Source organism: Larus michahellis, chromosome 7 (genome assembly GCF_964199755.1).
Source record: "Larus michahellis chromosome 7, bLarMic1.1, whole genome shotgun sequence".
NCBI classification, from domain to species: domain Eukaryota; kingdom Metazoa; phylum Chordata; class Aves; order Charadriiformes; family Laridae; genus Larus; species Larus michahellis.
The window spans coordinates 30153703-30171543 of record NC_133902.1 but is presented as its reverse complement, the minus strand read 5'-3'; the positions used below and the strand labels follow the sequence as shown (position 1 = coordinate 30171543).

Genomic DNA, 17841 nt, shown 5'->3' with positions numbered 1-17841 from the left:
GCTTTTCCCCTTTAGCTTCCCTATACAGTGTTGCAACTCACTCCCCATCCCCAGTTGTGTAAACCAATCGATCCCTGTTTTGTTTCGAAATGAAAAACACTCAGAAACCCCCAGCCTTTTCCTTTAGTGCGAGGGGGACGTTTCAGCCTAGATCACAACTAGTTTATAGTGACATTCCGCAAATGGCCATATTGGCACATTAGGGAGCAGGAGCAAAGAACCGGGGTTCAGCAACACATGCCGGAGGTGGGAACCTTTTCAGCCGAAGATTTAAGACTAAACTTACAGTTAAGTTCATGTGAAGGAGGTAAGTAAATAGAAAGTCAACTTGCATCAGTACACAAGAATCCTCTAGGCTTAAAGGAATTCTCTATGCATAAAACGCAGAGCATCCCTCCATCAGCTGTAGGTGTACCAGTCAGAGCTGGACAGATAACAACAGTGGAGAAGGCTCTCGGATTTTTTTAAAATGTCATGTAAGTGGGGGAAAAAAGGCCCAGAAGGTTGAAAGTTTTTATTGTTAAAGTGAAAATCTGTTAACAGCAAAATACATTACACCAGCTCTTATTTTTGCAACAGTACCATTTCTAAAACTCTTGTCGTCAATCATACTGAAATATGCTTTGGCATAATGTTTTGGGACGCGTAGAAAGCTTAAATAACATAGGTTAAATTAGGTACAGATTGTTTTAAAACACAGGGAAGAATCGATAGCTGACAAATGAAAAAACATGGCACGAACAATTGTACACTGCGTTTTGAATACAGCTACGCTCCGTCATGCAAGTGTTAAAGGAGTATTTAGAGAAAATTCATTTGTTCTGTATATTGTTGCTGAAAGTTTAAAATTAATACTGCATTTCCTTTGCCACAAACGAGTACGCAAGTTAGAAAAACCAGAGCTGTTGGTAGATGAAACAATTTTCAGTGCATGTAGTAAAAATTAAGTCTCTGTATTTATACCACAATTATCTTAGCAATCATTTTGTAATTGAAACTGACTTCCATAATTAGCTTAATTGTTTTGGCACTTCTGGCGTTTTGGTGTTTGGCATATGTAGAACTACAGTTTCGTTCTATGTAGAAATATGCGTAGTTACACTAAATGCTGTTTCATATGCTATGTACAGATACAGCGGTAGTGGATCAGATTTTTGAGAGGCGATTTTCATGAATCTCTGAATACAGCACTGATTTGTCTCTAGGAGAGTGCAGGACAGATGTACAGTAATTAATGCATAAAATAAAACAGCAAACATGCAGTAATATCAGAGAAGAAAATTACTATCCAGTTCAGGTGAAGTGGATGAACCTGATGAACCGTTTGAGCTGTTTACAGTACTTGTAGAATCTAAGCAGAACGTATATTCTGTTTTTTAGACGTTATACCAAATCTTCAAAGGAAGATTTTTTTTTTTTCATGCCATATGATGATTACCAAAATTACAAATTCTTTTCTGAGTGACCAGGTAGTTTGAGAAGAATTTGAGCTATTCTTTCATATTTTCTCTGACATTTATTTTGTCTCAGCTGTAGTTTTAGCCCCAATTAACCAAGTACTTCTAGATCAATCAAAAACTGATAGTGAAGTCCAGCATCTGTTCTCTCAGACTGGAAGTCATTTAACAGATGGTACACAATTTGAGTTTCTTTTTTCGTCCAATCCTCTCCTTCCTTATTGTGATAGCTGCCACTGAAAAATTTGGAGACTGTAATCAGGGAAAAATAGGGCTTACAAACATCTGAATCTGTTATTGAAGAAAAGGTGTTTGTTAATGAATTTGTTAATTTATGAAGGCAACTGTTAATATCCTCTGTCTAGTTAAAATCGCAGAGCCCTGGTCAGGCTTTCAAAAATGGAAACTTCCCTCCCTAGGTCTCCAGAGAGGACCTCAGGGCAGTGTAACTAGTTTAATGCACTTTGCTGAAAAATTTGGTGGCCTTAGCTTTGCTAGGGCAATAGCCAAGTGCTGGTCCAGCTGCTTTTTGGCAGTGAATGGCCTGGCTGCAGAACGTGGGCTTAGCAATGGCCGTGAAGTCTTCCACCAGGGATCTCCCCTGGAGCGAAGCCATGCTGTGTGACTGAGACAGTGGAAGGCTTTCAGAGGGAGGAAGCATTCTTTGGCCACTTAACGCTTGCTCAGCACTCGTCCCCAGCTTACTGAGAGGAGCTGCAGATTCAGGTTCTCTGCGCCAGCTCAGAAGTTCCTAGCTGGATCCCTCCACTCAAGCTCCACTCTGATAAAGATGAGACGCAGTGGGGCAGAAAGTCTGAATTGCGGGATTCTGTTGGTTTTGGGGTTTTGAACTTTTTGGGAGCGGAATACATTTTGGTACTTTTGTTCAGTCCAGTTCATCCAGGTAGTAATTGCTAAGGTACAATTAAAAAATCTGAACTTTCGTTTCTGGAGCTATTACTTCTGCTTATCTCTCTCGTTGCCCAGGGACAGACTTCCCTACTATCTGAAGACTTGATCTGTCATGAGTTTGAGATGGAGGATTGTGGTCCTATTTAACTTGATGGAAGTTTTGCCTTAATTCTGATAGGACTAAGGTTTCACCTCCTCTTGTTAACTTGCTGATTATTATGGGGATGCTATGTTCAGCAATGACTTTCTTTTCTTTTATAGTTGCATGTTTCCTCGATAAATACTTAGGTTAACTTCGAGTTAATCAATGGGAATGGCTGATTAAATTGCATTTATCCGTATTTAAAGATACAATGAGATGCTGGATCAATTGAAGAGTTGCTCCAGTGGCTCAATACAGTTTCAATTTTTACCTAGATGTGACTTGAAATTGACTGTATTTTATGCATTGTGGACATATAATTTGCAATTTTGGATACGGTTCATATATAATCAGAACATTTTTATGTTTCAAGCCCTTGTTAAAAAAGGTCGAAACCTCCTCTGGTTCTTCTGGCCGTTAATTGTATTTGTAATGTATTAGCCTTCCTGATTAAGCGTCTGCAGATTAGCATAATGTGGGCATGATGCAGCTCTGTGATTTGTTCCTTTTACACACTACTTTATGTACATACGTAAACACAAAGATATGCTACAATCAGAGCTTGGCTTTGAGATAAAGATTATCAGTAGTACTTTCAAAATGTGTGGATATTTTATTATAAGAAAAAGGTGGAAATATTACTTCATCTAATCGGGCTATTTAAAAGCAGGGCAGGGCGGAAAAGGTCTGGTTGTGACACAGTGATGGAATTGCTGTAGAGTCTGTACCTTGGGTTGATCCAAAGGGTTTCTGCTAAGGCTCGAGCTAAGAGACTGCGCTGCCATGAGGGTTGTATTGTCTGATTTTAGAAGGTAAAACTTCTGTCCACTATGTTTACTCACCCTGACTACATCAGGTAGTTTTAATTTCTGATCCCTTTGCATGTTTTAGAATCTCAATATGAAAATCTCACATGATTCCAGGAGGTGGGCTATGAGCAGGAAACCAGAGATTGGGAGAAATGCAGTAATTCTTCAAGAGCTAGCAGTGCTGGAAGGATGGTGCACTTGTAATGTTTTAAATCCAGTACTTGTTGACATATAATAATTAGACAACAAATAAAGTAGAGATGGAAACACAGCTCGGGTATTTCAGTGTACGTTGCAGGTAGAGGCCAGACTGCTTTCCCTGAGGTGGTGTGCTCTCGGACTGCCATTCAGAATAGCAAGGTTTTTAAATTCTGGAAGGCATTTACTTTTTTTTCTGGTAAAGTTTTCCTATTAATAATTTAACTCCCGCTCTTGAAATACTGCTGTGTGGAGCTGAACAGAAAATCTGGGGAGATTTAAAAGAATTTCCTGTCATTCAGCTGGGGAGTTCCGAACAGTTTGAGGTTTTTAAAAGGGAATTCTGATGTGGGTGAATCCATTTTTAAAGCAACTACTGTGTGTCTGTTTACGCTGCAGAACATATATAGAACACTCCTAATCAGCGCAGGAGCTTGTCAGTGTATTGCTTTTGATGTCTGATTAGATGATCATAGGGACATCTGCAGTGAGTTAGTTTTGAAGTTGTTGGTGTGAGGCACTGCAGGAACCAGAGCTGTGTGGCACTCTTACACCATGAAAAACTGCTGCTCTTAAAGACCCTTTTATAAATCCAACCATGCAGCTAGCTGAGGGCTGTCAAATGTAACAAAAGCCATTCCTTCTCAATTCTTTCTGTTGTTTTTCAACCCTGCGCTGCTTTTTTTCCCCTTTCCTTGTACTGTGTGCTGTGGCATTCTGCGTCAAACAGAAATTACTTTATATTGTAGAGGAAAAACTAAGAAATGTAAATGAAATATTTGTAATACTTCATAATACTGAATTGATCATCTGAAAAAGGACAGAAGTGCCCTGAGGTAATTTCCTCTTTTGAGGGTGCAGAGAGGTTCGTGTGTGTGGGGAAAAAGTCGTCTTTGTGTTCCTTGCACAACCTGCGTTTCAGAAAAGGTGTATTATTTTACCTGTATTGTTTAAGATGAGCAGTAGGTGTAATTTACATATTTTTATCTGAGAAGGATAAGTAGACTTTTTGTGATTTATTTTAATAAGAGCTAATAATGAATGTTACGTGACGTTAATATAGTATATAAATTAGCAGTAAAAATGGTACAATCGGTAAAAGAAGTTATTCATTGTTAATGTGTTGTTTTCTAAAGCCTGTTTCCAATGAGAGGAGTGCAGGCTTTTTACTGACTATTCATGAGAGAAAGTATCTATTATGAAAACCATCGAAGTTCTCTATCGTTCAGGAACTTATGTTAGTAGAGGGCTGGGTTTTGTTTCCTTTTTAAAATAAATTTGGGGCCTTGGCTGTCATTTTGAAGCTACCTGATTGTTTATAAACCTTCCTCCTTTGTCCTCTGCTTCGTGTAGTCAGGTAGATGTGATTGCAGGTGATGGAAGATGGCTGAGAGACTTAAACTCCCTCTTTTTCCCATGTGGCCTATCTTATAAAGAATGTGGAAAAATTATAGGGTGGAAATAAGAACTGCTGACAAAAAAAAAGGGGGAAAAAAGGTCATGCTTTCAATGCTGCTGACACGTATTCATCTCTATAGCTACATCTTTGGGGTCCTACAAAATACTGTCATTCCATCTGGAACAGCTTTTAGCAGGCAGCTTACTCAACAGGCTCATGGCGCTGAAATTGGAATGAAACATTAGCAAGTTACTTGTATGTCTGACAGTCAAATTAAAAGTGGAAGATGACAGTCAACATGGCTCATGCATATCATTTACTGTCAAGCTCTAGAAACATTTAGCTAAAATAAAATAGGTTCTCAGTCACTGTCCTACTGAAACGCTGATACTAAATAAATAATTTTTTCCATAAACATAGGAATCCAGTGGACGACTGGGAATAATGGCACAGATCTTTGATACTTACTTAGACCCAAACGTTGCTGTGACATTAGGAAAAAACTGATTTTGGATTTTTAAATACGTCATCTTGCAGTGCACTGATATATGAGACACTGCTCTTGTTCTGGTTAGTATTTCTGTGTCTCTGAAAGTGACATCTGTGGCTTTGTTTCTCTTACAGGGTTGATAGTTATTCACAAAGGATGTGTGCTTTTTTTTTTTAATTTTTTTTTTAGGAGAGGCCCCTTAGACACTAAATCACCCATCCTGTTGGAGAGACCTTATCTGGGGATTTGTTCTTCTCCCGTGTAGTTGGTGTCTCAGCTAATCTGGATTTACAGGTTTTCGAGTTGTAATAATAACATAGTGTTCTTTGAAACTTGCACATTCAGGTTTTTTTATGGCAGCAGATCCTAATTTACTCCACACCTATGAAGCAATTTCTTACGATAACAACTGGAATGAAGGGAAGAATATTTTAGTGCTTCTGTGTATTGTGTGCTTTTGGTGTTGCAGGTATTTGACCTGTTAGATTTGGGAATAGTAAACTGAGACTACTATGAATGTAGACTAAAATGGTAAGGGTGATGCAGTGAGATTCAAGATTTCAAATGAACATCTCAACTTCGATTTTTGTCAGTAATTGCAATGGTTTCTTCTGACCTGTGAGTCTAATATGACCTTTTGTCATAACTCAGGCGGTAGAACTTCTTTGAAATAACTTCAAATAAATAAAACCTAATAAATAAACAATTTATTAAATAAGTAAATCTTAAAAAGGAAGTGATTAGACTCTAGAATAACTGAGCTGATGCAAGAGCAAATTGTTGTCACTGTTCCCTGCACTATGAAGGACAATAATTACCTGTTTGTGAGGCGCCCTGGTATTCTGGTCCTGAGCACCCCAGGATGGACATACCTGTGGTCTGATCTGGCACAGTTGTTCTTATGATGTATTTCAGATCCCAAACAAAGGTATTTGCCAGTTCAAAGTTTTACACATCCCAAGCAGTATCATAAAAAAGAATAAAACCCAAACCAAACCAAACCAAAACAAAAAAAAAACCCCAAACTTTGGCCCCTATGAGAGATCTTACAGGAACAGTTGCTCCCGTAAGATTTTTGATTTTTTTTTTTTTCTTCTTGACAATCAAGTTGAGTAGTGGCTTATGCTTTTTTAAATTATTTGTATATTTTCAAAATATTAATAAGTTTTGCCTTTAATTCATCTTGGCTTAGGCCTTGGTTTAATGTAGATTTCAATTAGAACATATGGATTCTCAAGCTTCTTTCTAAAATTCAAGTAAAACAGCTTTCTTCTTTGCATCTGTCCCAAGGGATACTCATAGTACTGTATTTACTGTATTTGAGCCGTACCATGTAACATGATTGGGCTGAAAGCATATCATGGTATCCTAGAGGTAGCAGAATCACTCTCCGTGTTGGCACTCGCTCTGTTGTCTGTTTTGCAGCTGGCTTAGAGTGATACGAGCTTGGACCTTAAATAAAAGAGCTGCTGTGTTCCTTGTAGCGTGCTTGCTCCATTCAGCTAATAGTGGTGCATCTGAGATGATTATACATTTAACACCTGTGGAGATAAATTGGCCACCTCCTTTTCCTTTCTTCTGCTTTTTTGGAATTACCAAGTACAATCGATTTCATGGTGTATCTGTCAGCTTTACAGAAACAAAAGGAAACCCCTCCTTTTCAGCTGACCTCATGTTGGTCTAAGAAATATGGTGAAGGCTCCTCAAATCGTGAGTTCACTTCCACCCCCACACCTCCCTTTCTTTAATGATCTGCATAAATCTTTCTGTCCTTCAAGCAGCAGAATGGGAATCAAATAGAAATATATTGTTTTGGGGTAAAGTAAGTTCTGCCAGCAGCACTACTGGGCAAGGGCCAGTTATTCGTCATTGCCTCATCTTTTGACACTTTCCGTAAGAGCCCAAATGAATTCTGTTTCTGATGCAGAAGAGGCATATTCCAAGGGGAATTTTACAAAACACTTTGGTGAGAAGTAGCAAGCATGTTAAAAGGAGAAGAGGCCAGGGAACAAAAAAACCCACAGATTAAATGGATTTTAAGTCACAAAGAAGAAAAAATTCTATTTATCCAGCAGGAAGAAAGATATCCCCTTCAATTTGGTTTCAAAAGACGTAGCCGAAGTATGGATGTTTCATCTTAAAAATAAATAAATAAAGTCTGTGAAATGCTGCAGTTCTTAGTGGCAAATATGTTTGTTTCTCAGAAATACCTGTAGTGGTATTTTCTTTACCCAAAGAATTAGTGTCTTAACCATATTTTTTGTTTAAAAGAACATAGGGAACATTTTCCTCAGATCTGTGAGGCATCTGCCATAGCTGCCTAGGCATCAGACGTTTCTATGTGCTTCTGCAAAGATGGGCTTTTTCTTAATTAATGGTATTGGTGAAAATTCTGTGGCACAAAGACCATCTACGAGGCCAGCGTGACTAATGTATGCTACACAGATAAATGTATGTGCATTTCCTTCATGCGTAGTGTGAGCCACCTTGCATGCTCTCAGATTTCCATTTGAGAGAGTGAATTCAGTAATCTTGTATATCTGAGGGAAGAATATTCTACAAAAGATACCCTGAAAATATTGATGACTGAAGTGGTCTGCTGTATAGTGGTAAGAACAGCTTGAATCAGAAAGTTTTGCTCCTTGTGGAAAAAATGCAAAAGACTGTATACTTAGCTTATATTACAAGTTCTCCTTGAGTTACTGACAGGGAGGCTTCGAGGAGTAGAGACAGTCAGAATGGGCTAGACAAGTTTTTACACAATATTTTTATTACTTAGAAATTACCCTGTAAACTTGCAAATAGCAGAATTAACTCTTGGGGTGAAAGAAGTCAGTTCCACTTCAGTCTTCAGCCTGTTCTGTCCATCCTTGATTCCCTGTTGTTAAGCATTGGGAAAACACTCCATCCCGTCATGCAGAAGAGAAGGGAAATCGCCTGGATCACTCTTCATAGATAGATCCGAACGTTGCTAGCCAGGATGCTTTGAGATGGATACTGTGTTATGGTCAAATTGATAGTCTAGTTAATACACAGAAAAGAATCTCTGGTGTATGGTTTTCTGCTTAAAGCATCTCCAAACATAGCAGGAATTTGTCAACAGTAGAAATACTTTTAGATTAGGGATTACCATGTTAATAATAACAAAGCTATCTTTTGGTTTACAAAACACTGAACCAAATGATGGCTTTATGCCCAGCTGTGATTTTCTGCCTCTTTACCTTTCAGTGTCTAGTTTGTATGCAGTTGTCATTTTCAAATGGCTGTTTTGAGAGACACGTTGATGACGCTATTGTGTTGATGTCATCAATCATACAAACACTGATATTACCAGGTAAAGTTAGTTCATTAGAACCAGATGCATGCTCCTGTAAATAAAATTAATTTTTTTTTTTAAGTGTGGCAATATGCCAAAAGATTATAACACTTTTGGGAAATCAATCTGCTGCCAATAATGTGTATTTATAATACTATACAAGTGTATAAAACATCAAATTATTGATGTTAGTTCTGTTAAAATTACTTTTATATAGTGTCTGATACCGGTTATCTTTTAAGCACAGGTCTAACGTGCAGATTCTAGGTTTACAGTGATTTAATTTTTGTTAAAATGATTCAATATTTAGAATTTATTACATACTATTATATATGCATATGATTATGATGATCACTGCCACAGAAATACTTCTTTTTTATTTATTTATTTAATTACTAAGATTACTTCAGGTCTAGCTTTCTTTTCCACTGCTGCTAGTATTTCATTCTGCAACAATGCACACTTAAGGCTGGTTGGCCCTAACTAAACTCTGTCAAGTTTGCACTTGAAAAATCAAATGAGAAACTATTCTTTTATTTGATATACTCAATTTATAACCTGTTTCTTTTGCTTTTTAAGTAGATGAAATAATCAATCTAGGCTTTTGATATATGTGTATGAAGTAAAATGGTACAAATGAAAAGTTAGAAAGCAAGTTCATAGCCTTCACCAGCTCTTAAAGAAAAAAAGTTTTTTCAAGCAGAAGACAGAAAAATGTCTCTGCTTTGAGCCTACCAGAAGCTCTTTTTAGTGGATGTCTTTGGAAAGCAATATAAAGTAGTGCTACCCACTCATTGGCATACATGCTGTATATATGTTCATGTGGCGCCCTTTGCTAACAATGTATTTTAAAAGGCTTGAGATTGTGCCTTAGATAGATTGTTGTGAAAAGAACAGGAAAAAGGTAAATATATTTCAGTTCACAGATAATGAAAGGAGATCTGTGCAAAGCAGTCTGAGAATGCAATTCACTAGAGAGTAAAATTTATTTTCCAGCAATAGTGAAATTTGAGAAGGGCTCAGCACCTACTGCTGATTTTTACTGGTACTGCTGGGATCAGACCCTTAACTGTCTCTAACCTCCCCCTTAAACAGGATGGTATTTACTAACATGCTTCTCCTGCCATGAGATTTGGGCTTTTTTGAACGGGGGAATGGGGAGCCAGTTGGCAGCATTGGAGCCCTCTAGGACCCTGGGCCCTTTGCCCTGCGCCCCTGCCTGTTCCTGCCAGGGACGGAGTGTCACGGGAGACAGGGTGGCAGGGCCACCCTGCCTCATATCCTTGCGATTGCTGGCAGCCTCTGCTCCCACTTGCCAGGACTGTACCCTGGGTGGCTCTCCGGGTTCCTGGTGGGGCAGGTGGCTTGGGTGCCTCTGGGCTGGCGGGGGTCACCCTGCCCTGCAGAGCTCCCACTGCTGGGGCAGCTTCCGTCCCTCCTTCCGTCCTGCCTTGGCAGTGGCAGGCCACAGGCGGGGGAAGTCTCTTGCAGACTCAGCTTTATTCTGTGCTGCATTTGTTTGAATTTGGACTTTAAGCTGCTTCAGGTGAAATAAGAAATGCTAGCCAACAGAATTGTGGGGCTTCATATTGATAATTTTCCCTTGCTTTTGGAGTCAGAATTGACTACACTGCAACTGGGGAACAGAAGGCTCCTATTGAGGAAGACAAATCGTGTCAGGAGTGTTCAGCCTCCAGTCTAATATATTTTTCCTACTGCAGATAGCACTTCTGGGTTCATTATAGCTTGCTCTCATAAGTCGTCATTTCTGTCTCAAGGCTGTTGTGCTTTCCAATGTAAAGCAGATTGATGCTGGCACATTTTTTCTGTTTTAATTTTACGAAGTTGTCACACTGAAACTGTGCCTCATATTGGAAGTGCTTTGAAGTGAAGAGATAAACAAAGAGCTAAAATAAAATTAAAAAGGAGCACGAACAACATTTCATCTTGGTTTGTCTTTTTTAAAAATAAACTGAATGGATGTAGTACCCTTGTGCCACTGTAGTAAGTCTGCAAACATTAGCCGATCAATCTAAATTGAGTTAGTGTATATGCAGTAAGCAGAAACAGGTGAAAATTAGGTTATCTGTGCCCAGCTCCTTCTATTTGCTATGAACAGTGAGATATAAACTAGTTTTTAGACCCGATTAGTTTTGTTTATTTTCAGAGAGGGGCAGAGGCAGAATATGTGCTGTATCTACCATAGTTATTAAACCAAGAAACTATAAAAAGTCACTAGCTCAACGGTGACATTTGCAGATAAAGGTAGAAAGCCCTGCCATAAATAAATCCGAAGTGAATCCAGGAGGAAAAACAGCATCAGTCCTTGGTACATTTCAGTTTTATCTCTATGAAAAACAAAAAACCCCAGAATTTTCTGTCCTTCCACTAACAAAACAAAAAAGTCATTGTCTCTGCCATTGTCAGAAATGCCAATAAATTTATAATTTGAAGTATGGTTTATAACTTCACTTTTTTTGGTTTGTGGACTCCCAAAAATTTTCCAATAAAGACAGTGAGCTTCACGGTTACTTTTTATGAAGTTCTAAAAGTAGTCAAGGAATTTAAGAGGTCTGTTGGCCACAGATTGAAGCTGTTGTTTACAGCAATAAAATACAAAATAGCAGTGGCAAATATTCTCTCACTGTTACAGTTCTTGTGTGCACAGTTACTATTAATCTTTGATTTAAAGGGGAATGACAAGTCTTTGTCCCTAGACCAGCTTTGAAAACACGTAACAGCTTTTACACCCCTGTAGAAGCCTTTTGTATGCATGTATGCACCTCTCCTTACTGGTGAGAAGCAGCAACTGCACAAAAATCATGATTTTCTCCAAAGTGGCAGAGTGAGGTCCTTTCCTGAGGTTGCAGTCTTACCTATGCAGTAGTGGCTTGTATTCCCCTTTCCCAGCAGAAAGGTAATTGCCCTTTTCTTTTTCCTGTGCTAAGAAGTATCACCACCACTGCAGAATGTAAGTAAAGACCCAGGAGACCCAGCTGTGGGTTTCCAGTCCCATTGTTAATCCAATTTGAAACTACTTGTGCGTAGAACCCAGCATATATTTTCAAGCCAGTACCTCACCTGTGTTCTGAGTTCCGTTGTGGAGCTCTAAAATTCAAGCCGAACGCGGAACTGGAAATCCGGTATTGTCCTTTCCACTAGTTTGAACAGGCTTGTAAGCAGTAGCCATGATGTACTAATACCTTAAAACTTCTATGCCTGTTCATCCTGGACGCTAAAGAATAAAAGGATCCTCTTGCTAGAGACAGGTAACATTTTCTTTGACAGAGGTTCTCTGTCACTCATGTTTACTGGAGAATTATTTTAAAAAATAAAAGTTGTTTAGTTCTCAAAATATTAACAACTCCTGCCCTCTCTGCAAGCCGATTGAGAACCTGACAAGAATCATTCTCCGGTGCCATCTGCCAGAGCCCTGAATGCCTCTGAACCGAACTGCTGATAGCCTCTGCCTTTTCCCTAGAGGGGGTTTGTGGGAAGAGTGTTTTGCTGTTAGGTTTTCTAGTATTTTGCACCATCGGTGATCAAATATGCCTGTTCTGCCTTCCAAGAGGGTTGTGAGGATGAATGAAATATACTCTGAAGCATTCAGGTTCTTTCCATCAGACCACACTTCAAGGTCGTCTACTGTTTCTGTGTCATCTCTCGCTTCACAGGTATCTGCCCTTTGACTTTTAAGTTGAGCTGTTATTGTTGGGGCCCCTTTGTGTTGCCTGAGGCTATCAGATGTCCAAATAGCCATAACAACAGAAATAATATTTGCTTTCTTATGGTAAACAGTTCCTGTTTGATTGTTACAAAGATGTAAGGCAGTTCAGGCTTGAGGGGGGGAAAAAAAAAAAGAACTGTTCAAACTTTATTTCAGTTTGCGTTCAGCACCCTGGATCCTTGCGTTTGTGTTTTCCAGGCCTGATGGTGCTTGTAGCTGTTGGAATTGAATACAGCCATGGGGATTCTTGCACAAAGGAAGGAAACAAATTTTCAGTCCATATCAAGTATAATTATCCCTGAAGCTGATCTGCTTAGGTTTCCATTTAAGTTCCAGTGAAGGTTTGCTAACTAAACTTGTTGCTATTGAAGCTTATAACCACTTAAACAGGAAAGGGTTATTGCTGGGAGAGGATGTAGCAGATGGAAAGCCTCATCTCTGTTCCTCTTAGAACCTGGACTCATTGTGCTGTAGGCAGTTCACGCTTGAGGGGAACGAACTGTTCAGACTGGTTTTTGAGTTGGAGTTTAGCTCCCCAGGCCCCTTTATTTGTGATCTCCAGGCTTGATCGCTCTCTTACCGTTGTACAGGAGTGAGTGTGTATTGGAGAAGCTCTGAGTAGCTTAAAATGCAGTAGCACATCAGCTTAGCAGCACAGATCAGTATTATCCTGTTATTCCAGTGTTTTGTTTCATGTGTCCAGTACCTCCTATTAAAATATCAAGCCAAATTCACCGTGCTTTTTTGTTGAAATTTAAAGCCCTGCATGAGATTATGCACAGGTACTTGAAAAAATGCCATTCCCTCCGTGATCCTCTTTTCTATTGGGAGCTACTTTTGTCTAGGATGTATTGCTCGTGCCTGCAGGATGTTCCATGTTTCAGGAGTCCTTGACTATTAAGCTCATTCTCAGAAGAAAGCAGTGAATGCTTCCTTCAGTTGCTTTTGAATTTGGTAAAGTTCATCTCTGAATGAGAGGCCTTTCTTTAGGAAGTCTACCTTGTTCTTTCTTTCACAAAGTAACTCATTGAAGCTATTTCTTTCTACCTTTTCTTTCTAGAAGAAAAGATAATGTCCTTCCTTTTGAGTACTGAGAACACATTGGAGTGATTTGGTTCCGTTAAACATGCAGATTAGTAGTGCTCAATATAAAAAAACAGGCAAGCAGAGTCTAGCAGCTTGCGGTGCTTTGGATTGTTATAATGCAATTATGAAGTCTTCAGAGAATGCTTTGCTTTTCTATGTGATAGCGTAAAAAACTTCACTGTACAAAATATTTTGTAATTTTGCTTTTCTAAATAATAAATTTCAGTGAAGTTGACGTAGGTAATTTTGTTTCTTAAAAAGTCAGACAAACAAAAAAAGCCTACAAAAAAACAACCCAACCCCTTACGCCCAACATGCTACTGGTCTTCCAGAATTTCTGGTTGTGGAATATTTCTAATTATAACCAGACCTAGATAATTCATGTTGGATTTATTCATAAGTAATAATATTTGAAATATTTAACTGGTAAACAAAACTGCACTGTGCTTTGTATCTAAGCATATTGTACTGAAGCTTTAAAGCTTAAATAATTCACACACGTAAAAACTTTGTTAACTTACTGTTAAGGTCGCCCAAAGTTTCTGTCAACACATAGTGATTTAACTCCAGCCAGCAACTAGGTCCACGCATCCTCTCATTCCCCCCCTACTCCCCCCCTCCCCAAGAAGGGTAGGGAGAAGAGGGAGAAAAGGAAGAGAAAGGAAAAAAAACAGACCTCATGGTTTGAGATAAAGACAGTTTAATAGAACAATAATGGAAAAGGATAATAATAATAATAGTTAGAAGAATTTACAAGACACAAGTCAGGCTCAGCACCTGGTGAAGTGGTTGCCCAGGCTGACCTGAGCAGAGATCGTGGATCCCGCCCTTCCTCCCCCCGGCACCAACCCCCATTTGTATACCAAGTATTGTCTATGGTATGGAATATTCCATTGGACATTCCCTTGTTCTGTCTATGCTCCTTCTCGTCTTCTATGGGAAGATGAAAAAAGTCCTTGATTAATACAAACATCACTTAGCAACAACTAAAACAATGTGCACTATTGATATTACTTTAACATCAAATCTGAAAACACAGCAACCACTAGAAAGAAAAGGAACAGTATCTCAGCTGAAACCAGGACAACACATTTCTTAAAATACCAAGGAAATTGTAAGTTAAGGAAATACTAGTGTTTAAATTAATCTCACTTCACGTGCTTTATCTTAGAAGCGTCATAAAGTACTCAGATGTACTGAGTCACTTCTTTGTGCATCAGTCACATTCCTTACCTTCTGTACAAGCACAGTCTTAACTGACCTTGGCCCTTCCAAGTAGCCATAAAAAACGCAGAATTGTAAAAATGAGGAAATCTGAAGAAGGTGGTTTGCAGTTTGGGAGGGATGAACTGCAGCAGAGATGTGTTCTAGAAATAGGCAGAGGTTTGGGTGGTCCTGTTATTGGCACTAAGATTTTTTTTTTTCTTTTTTTAATAAGCTACTTCTACTTTACATGTAAAAAAGATCTGTTAGCCACGTTATTTCCAAGAGCGCCTTCACTGCGTTGCCTCTGGGTCAGCTCATGAAACAGCTTTTCACTACAGTTTGCTTCACCATCTTCTGTTTCGTACCGTTGTCTGAGACAGAGTCAAATAGGTAACAAAGAGCAAACAGCTCAGTCCAAGGCAGTTATGGAGTATGCTAATTGGATTCTTTCATTTAGTGAATCATAATAAAATGGCAGTCTTGGAGATAGTGATGCAGGTGAAACTAGAAGTTTGTAAAGCAAAGCTTTCAGCTTTTCAGTCTTGCTGAACATGATCAAACATCTTCTGAGTATTAAAAGAGCGCGTAAATTTTGAGTTTCTTAGCCTAAAAAGAAGAAAGAAAACATAGCCTTTTATATCCACTCAAAATGTTTCTAAAAATATCCAGAATTTAATAGAATACTGAAATGAAAGCTGCGTATCTGCAAACATGAGCAACATCCTTGTGTCTCACCGGGTTAATTATTGTGTAGAGTACTTTGGAACTTGCTGCAGTGCTCTGATGTTCTTTGTTTTGGTTGAGACCTAGCTGTGAAAGGAAGTAGTAGTTAGGTATTGAGTTGACACACATTGAAAGTAGTTTGGGACTTGATTTACTTGGCTGTTTGGTGCCATACTCTTGGTTTCTGAGTTCTGAGGAGCTGGAAACAATGGAGCTATTTTGTCTCAGCATGTAGTTTCTCTGCATATCTGAAACCAGCTTGAGCATCTTCTGTGGAGAGGTTAGGAAATGATGGAGCTATGTAAAGGCATGCGAGGAGATAGATTAGCTATTTTCTTCCACTTTGTGGCGAACACTTACATACTAAACATGTCTCTGGGATATTTTGTTTCTAGGGAATCATTGATATAAGTGAGAATGTTTATTTTAAAACAGGAATAAATAAAAATTTAAAATTTCTGCTGGAAGACCTTTTTGTTACCAACTCTTCCCGTGGCACACTTTTCTCCTATTTTTCTCAAAAGCAAAGAAACAGGCATTGAATTGAAACAAGCGTGTTTGTCCAGGAACACATGCAAGGAAGAGGAGAATTGATGACTCGCACTGTTTTCTGTCATTTAGAGAATTACTCATTTGCTCATGTCGCCTGTCGTGCTCACCTAAGCAACAGCAATGAGTTCTCTGACCTTTGTTCTTGCAATTAAAGATGCTGCTGTTAGTCAACAACTATAGTGCAATTAAGTCCACCTATAACTTAAAAAAAAGCAATTTCTGTCGATAAGTGTAGCTTTCTAGTGTGAAAACAAAGTTACCTGTGTGATTTCCTTTGCTTATTTTCTTTAAATTATTAAAAAAAAATCATGGTTGTGAGAGTTCTAACTGTATAAGATCATCCCTCATAAGCTGATCAGCAGGTAAAACTAGGCTCGTTATAATATCCTGAGCTTAATTCATCTAGATGGCTTTATTATTGCTGTACTATTTTATTCCCAATGAATATGCTGATACATCTTTGCATAAGATATTTCGTTCACACCGCTTTTTCAACCATGTGATAAATCCTGTTTTCTTTCACTGCAATTTTTAGTGCTGTCAAATTATTTACTAACCAGTGCTGTTATTTCAAGATGCAGTTAATAATTAACATGAAACCAGATCATTTTGTGAAAGGTTATTTCTGATGACTTTTAAAAATCCTAGGAGAGGTCGAAAATACCATTATGATTCATAAGGATTTGTTGAAAATAACAATATACTCTCAGGTGATCCGTCTGTAGTTTAAATTGCCTGCTAGGTTTAAGATAAGCCAGTGATGGTAATGTCTTGGCTCGCAGGAGTCAACTCAGATTTATTAATAATATCCACTCATAAATTCAGGGTAGTACTGTGCCTGTAATTTCAGATCCTAAAATAAGGTTTTGTATACAGTTGCACAGAATTAAAATGCTACACAGTTGCCTTAATTTCCATTGAGTATTGGGATCAAGATCAAGGGCTTTATGTAGGGCAGTGTGTTTTCATCCATTTGCAGGCAAGGATGCAGGCAACTCTCAATTCCCTGAAGAGATTCAGACAACATTTTAACCCTTATTCACTTGTTTCATGCCGTCCAGGTTAAGATGTTCTCATGGTCCGTTAGAAACATCTTCAAGACTGATGGCCTGGTTTTCCTCTGACAAGTTCTTTCTTAGAGTTAGGTTTAAAGTATGCCAGAGAAATTTAGGAGCATCTCTAATCTGGGGTTTATTTGTTTAATAGAGACCTGGCAAGACCTATTGCGTTCTTAGGCCATCATGATGGCACCCTAGCCACAGTGTTGGGGAGGTTTTGTTGAGAATGAAGGTTGGCCATTTGGTTTGGAGAATGGCCAGAGCCAAGGAGAGAGTAGGATTTCTAAGAGAAGTGATTCCTTCCTGTATTGAGATACGTTGTGAGACCTCCAGGTATGGTTTTGGAAGAACTTCACCTGCAAGTTTTATATATATATGTGTGTGTGTGTGTGTATATATATACACACACACACATGCTCTCTTATACATATGTGTATATATATAAAAAACATTAAAAAATTATTTTGATAATTTAACATCTTTTTAAGTATGGAGAAAATTGTTAAATATTAGTTATCTGCAGGATGATGCTCAGACTGTTACCAATAAGCCACTTAGACTGAAGCAAGCTGGTAAGTCTTTCATTAACTCAATGCCTGAATCTTCTGAAAAGTAAATAAATTTGCAGCCCACAAAGTTAAGGGGGAACGCTTAACTCCCAGCAGGAATGAAAGTGCCTTTAATCTAAACAGGCAATGTAATTTTTAGTGCCTTGTGTTCAAGGGCTGGATTCCAGGTTGAGGAAGCTCCACGCTAATCACAAACT

At 38.6% G+C, this 17841-nt stretch overlaps 1 protein-coding gene across 7 annotated transcripts in view; it reads left to right on the top strand.

The window, feature by feature from the left end:
• The window catches only part of PARD3B (par-3 family cell polarity regulator beta), a 425873-nt gene that overhangs the window by 154674 nt on the left and 253358 nt on the right, over positions 1–17841 (top strand). The window lies entirely within an intron of this gene.